A 5,044-nucleotide genomic window follows, 5' to 3' on the forward strand; every position below is an offset into this window, starting at 1 on the left:
GTGGTATCTCATATCCATCATCCCCAAACTACCGGCTCTTAGGGATAGAGAGAGCGAGCTTTTCCTTGAAAAAAGTGCCTGGGTTTGGTAGCTGCTCACAGGATGGCAGGTGTAACGTATTATGAGAACTTAACAAGGCCCTGAGAAGGTGGTTATTGGAAGGTCTGGCTGGAGAGCAAGGTCATGACTCCTGAAGGATTCAGGATCCAAAAGTCAAGTCAGAACTGGATGCCAGAGACTTTCTCAATCCAGCCCTCTTTGCCCCTCCCCTAAAGCCAATACATTTCTAAGGGTTATGGATTCTACTTCAGAATCTTTCTCAAACCCAGGACCATCTTCACCATTATTGGCTAGACCTGTTCACCTCTTGCCTTATATATAAAAATATGGGTTTATTGTAAATCTGGGTCTGTTAGGTTTCTCAGGTGGGACATGTCTCGGTCCTTGGCTACACACTAGAAAGAAAGTCACACCAAAGCCTGGTTGGTGATCTGAGTGGATTTAGAAACAGGAGAGAAGGTTCCGGCATTACAGTAAACTGAACACGGGCACCCTCATGACACTGCACACCCAGCCCTGCTGAGTGGAAGGCAGGGAAGCAGCTGAAGGGGAGGGGCGGTGGTCTCCAGGTTCCAGCCTTTTAAGGGCTTTCAGCTGCGTGGTGTCAATTACGCTCTCCTGGCTTGGGCTTGAATTGGTGTATGCCCCTAAGCCCGCATTGGCTTCCAACGTCCTGTAGGGGGCCCCGTAAGTATGGAGAGGAACAACCCATTGTCTTGCTACCTGTCTATATTCCTGTATGGCTACATTGAAATGGAACTAGCCTCTTTAGATAGCCTATGTGGTTCACCAGGAGCCACAGGCCCCAGCGTTCCCTGTTACCACCTTAAACCTTAAACTACTGTTGGAGTTTATATTACGTGTGTGTGTCTGTGAGCATGGGACGTTTCCATGCCAGAGACCTGAAGTTGCACAAATAGGCATCCAGAACAGAACTCATACAGTCTCTAATAAGATGCTCAGATGCTTCTCACTAGGATGAGAATTCATCCAAATGTGTGAGCAGTTCATATCTTGTAAGGGAGAACAGGTCAGTAGTGTAACCAGAGAAGAGAGCAAAGGTCAGGGGAAAGGGAGGAAGCCCACAGATATCTGTGCTCTGTGTTTGGCCACAAGACAAGAAACCAGGCCTCCCTGCAAAAGAAAGCAGAACAGCAAGTCCCTCGGGTCTAGGACACCTTTAAACATGACCTATACAACACTCGGCTCAGGGAGGCACCTTGGAAAGCCATAAAATCCAGAAAAGAGGGACAAGGAGAAAGCCCAAGTCTTTGGCTTTCCCTGCTGTGCCTTCAGTATTGAAATGTCTGTGCACGAAGCCTTTGAAATTTCTGAATCAGAGAGTGGATTCACAAGCGAAGCTCCTGCTTTATTCTTCAATGCATTTTAGCCCAACTCCTTGGTGAGACATGTAACAGAAATTCTGGACTTAGGAGCCACTTGATCCTTGGACACTAGGAGATTTCAGTGGAATCTGAAACAGGGCTCTAACCACCAGCTGGACTGGCCTAGGAAGCCCAAGTATTCAGTCTCCCAAACACCAACCTCCCGTTGCTCTTCATCTGCCTCCACCTTGTTCAGCTTTAGTTGTCCGTGGAAACGCTTGGCACCCACCTGGTACTTCGGAACCCAGAAAGAAGGAAAGGTAAAACTGGGATTCAAATGAAACAGACTGAAGTAGGACCATAGCCAAGATGTGCCCAGGGCTCCTCGCAGCATTTGTCACCTTCATTCCCCTCTTCAGACTCAGATGTGGCAAGGTTCAGAAACATGCTTTACCAGAAAGAACAGCTGTAAACCCAGCCTGCTTCCAAGTGAGAAAAAGCCCTTTACACATGAGTTCCTGAGGTCAGCCCAGCCCCCACCCCTCCCAGAGTCCCCTGCCCTCTGGTGAAGCATTAAAGCAAGTCGAAGTAGAGATTTGCTTAGAATTAAAAAAATCACTTTTCACAATAGCACGGCACATTCTGGATGGCAATCACGGCTGCACAAAATGTATCCGTCCTCCAGCCATAATGTTAGTGCCTCAGTGACCACACACACACATTGTGTGGCGAGACTCAGAGTCTATTCCATTTGTGATAAATTGTTTCCTCCCTCTCCATGCTTTGCACTTATGAGACATGCTCTCTGGAGATGGTTGAGGCTTGTCTTTTTTTTTTTTCTTTTTCGTGTCAGATGGGTAATGTGCCCACATCGTAACAAGTATTAAGGGAGGCACATGTCACACAGACGCGTGAGAACCCGATCATCATGTTTATGAACCGGAAAAGGATCGAGGCTTGTCTTGTCACCAAAAATCATCTCCGATGCCTTCCTTTCCAGTCACTAATTAGATGTCTTCACTCAAAGAATTGCCAATAATTTGAGGTTTCGGAGGAGAGCTCCTTGAGCTCCCCAGACAACAAGGAAGCCAAGTGTCACCATCATTATCCTGAGCTTGGAGGGAGCATTAGTGTTCCAGAGGCTGGGGTTCCGTCACTGCCTGCCCACTGCACAGTCAGGGCAGGTGATGGTTATAATTGCTTCTAGATGTCCTGCCATGGTCAGTTGAAAGACAAACCCTTAAACACTGACAGACTACAATAAAATGGGAGTACACAGACATTTCTGCATCATTGCCCGGTGAAAATATACTGAGTGGAGTTGGATGAGATGGCAGCAAGTGCTTAAGGAGGGGATGCTGTGGGAATACCAACAAGATGACTGTCAGTCTCCGTTTATTCTCTCATCTGCTTTTTTTTTCTCTTTCTTTCAGGACCAAAAGACATGACAGATATGTAAGGAAACAAATGTGTCCATTTCCAGAGGAGTTTCCCACCCACCCACCCCCATCCACCCCCGGATTCCTTTGAGCAAGTCAGTAGAAGTTGCTTTTTGTTTTTTTTTAAAACCTGGTTTCTACTATGGCAATTTCCGGAGCTGCTATGTGGCTGTGTTTAAAAGTCTCCTTTGGGATCCAGAGTGCAATCTGAGTCACAGAGGCATCCTCCCAGGCCCAAAGAGCAATGTGACCTCATTTCAGAAGGTTGTTCTTATTTCCATAGATGCAGAAAGGAGTTCAAGCTGTTGATCTTGACCATGGCTGTCGAGTCAGCTTCTCATGGGCAGCGGAGAAAACTGTGCCAGTCTGTGCTACCACCATGGCTGGAAGGGTAAGCCAACCGTGGTGGGCCATAGGTCGATGTGTGGATGGAGATGATCACGTATTTCGTCCTTATTCTATTTCAGTCTGGAAACATCGCTGAAGCCTGCTCAGTGTCATAGCAACACACAAATCTTCACTGACAATCTGGGGCACTTAGGCTGCAAATCGAACATGGGTCTTCCCGGTGAAAGACGATAAGAGATCTACCACTGAAGCACCGTGGCCCTCACCTCAAACCAGAGCAGTCATTTCCCACAGATCTACCGGAGTCCAAACCAGACCACAATGCAGAATGACGGAGATTGCCACCAGAATCTGATATTGATGTAGAAAAAAACTAACTACCGTTTTATTGACTCCAACTCATACTGACCCAATAGGACCAAGAACTGGCCCTTTGGGGTTTTGAGACTTTAAATCCTTACAGCAGCGGTTTTCAACCTGTGGGTCGCGACCCCTTTGGGGATCAAATAACCCTTTCACAGGGGTCACCCAATTCATAACAATAGCAAAATTACAGTTCTGAAGTAGCAATGAAAATGATTTTATGGTTGCAGGTGACTACAACATGAACTGTATTAAAGGGTGGGGGCATTCAGAAGGTTGAGAACCAGTGCCTTACAGAAATATACAGCCTCATATTTCTCCCATGGATGGGCTAGGCAGTTCAAACCCCTGACCTTGCGATTAGCAGCTTGATGCATAGTCCACTACACCACCTAGGCTCCTAATGATCTAATAAGAGACACTATTGTTAGATCTCTCGTGGGAGAGATATACCTCAGTCCTTGGCTTCACGCGAGAAAGAATTCACTCTGAAGCCTGGATTGTGATCCAAGTGAGTTTTTTGAGAGAAGTTTCAGGTTTATATACGCACCTCAGGGCCTCTCACACCACCACCACCACCACTCACCCCCAGCCTGCCTAGAAGCTGCTGGAGAGAAAGTCACACAGTGGGCTCTGGGATCCTGCCTTTTTCTGTTTCTTTTTTTTAAACAATTTATTGGGGCTCATACAATTCTTATCACAGTTCATACATATACATACATCAATTGTATAAAGCACATCTGTACAGTCTTTGCCCTAATCATTTTTTTTCTCCTCTTTTCTCTTTTTACAATTTATTAGGGACTCATACAACTCTTATCACAATCCATACATATACATACATCAATTGTATAAAGCACGTCCATACATTCCCTGCCCCAATCATTCTCAGGGCATTTGCTCTCCACTTAAGCCCCTTGCATCAGGTCCTCTTTTTTTCCCCCCTCCCTCCCCATTACCCCCTCCCTCATGCTACCTTGGTAATTTATACATCCTTATTTTGTCATATCTTGCCCTATCTGGAGTCTCCCTTCCCCCCTTCTCTGCTGTCCCTCTCCCAGGGAAGAGGTCACATGTGGATCCTTGTAATCAGTTCCCCCTTTCCAACCTACTCACCCTCCACTCTCCCAGCATTGTCCCTCACACCCTTGGTCCTGAAGGTATCATCCACCCTGGATTCCCTGTACCTCCAGCCCTCATATGCACCAGTATACAGCCTCTGTCCTATCCAGCCCTGCAAGGTAGAATTCGGATCATGGTAGTTGGGGGGAGGAAGCATCCAGGATCTGGGGGAAAGCTGTGTTCTTCATCGGTACTACCTCGCACCCTAATTAACCCATCTCCTCTCCTAAACCCCTCCATGAGGGAATCTCCATTGGCCGACACTTGGGCCTTGGGTCTCCACTCTGCACTTCCCCCTTCATTTAATATGGTATATATGTACATATATACATATATACATATAAACATATATACACACACTTATATCTTTTTTGTTGTTGCATAATG

The 5,044-nt window shown here is 46.5% G+C and overlaps 1 non-coding gene across 1 annotated transcript; it reads right to left on the minus strand.

The window, feature by feature from the left end:
- Positions 1-2,232: 2,232 nt before the first annotated feature.
- LOC142428458 (small nucleolar RNA U13) lies at positions 2,233-2,336 on the minus strand. The gene has a single exon (XR_012780356.1). It is a non-coding gene; the product is annotated as a small nucleolar RNA U13 (small nucleolar RNA).
- Between the last annotated feature and the right edge of the window lie 2,708 nt (positions 2,337-5,044).

This window comes from Tenrec ecaudatus, chromosome 15 (assembly GCF_050624435.1).
Source record: "Tenrec ecaudatus isolate mTenEca1 chromosome 15, mTenEca1.hap1, whole genome shotgun sequence".
Lineage (NCBI taxonomy): Eukaryota > Metazoa > Chordata > Mammalia > Afrosoricida > Tenrecidae > Tenrec > Tenrec ecaudatus.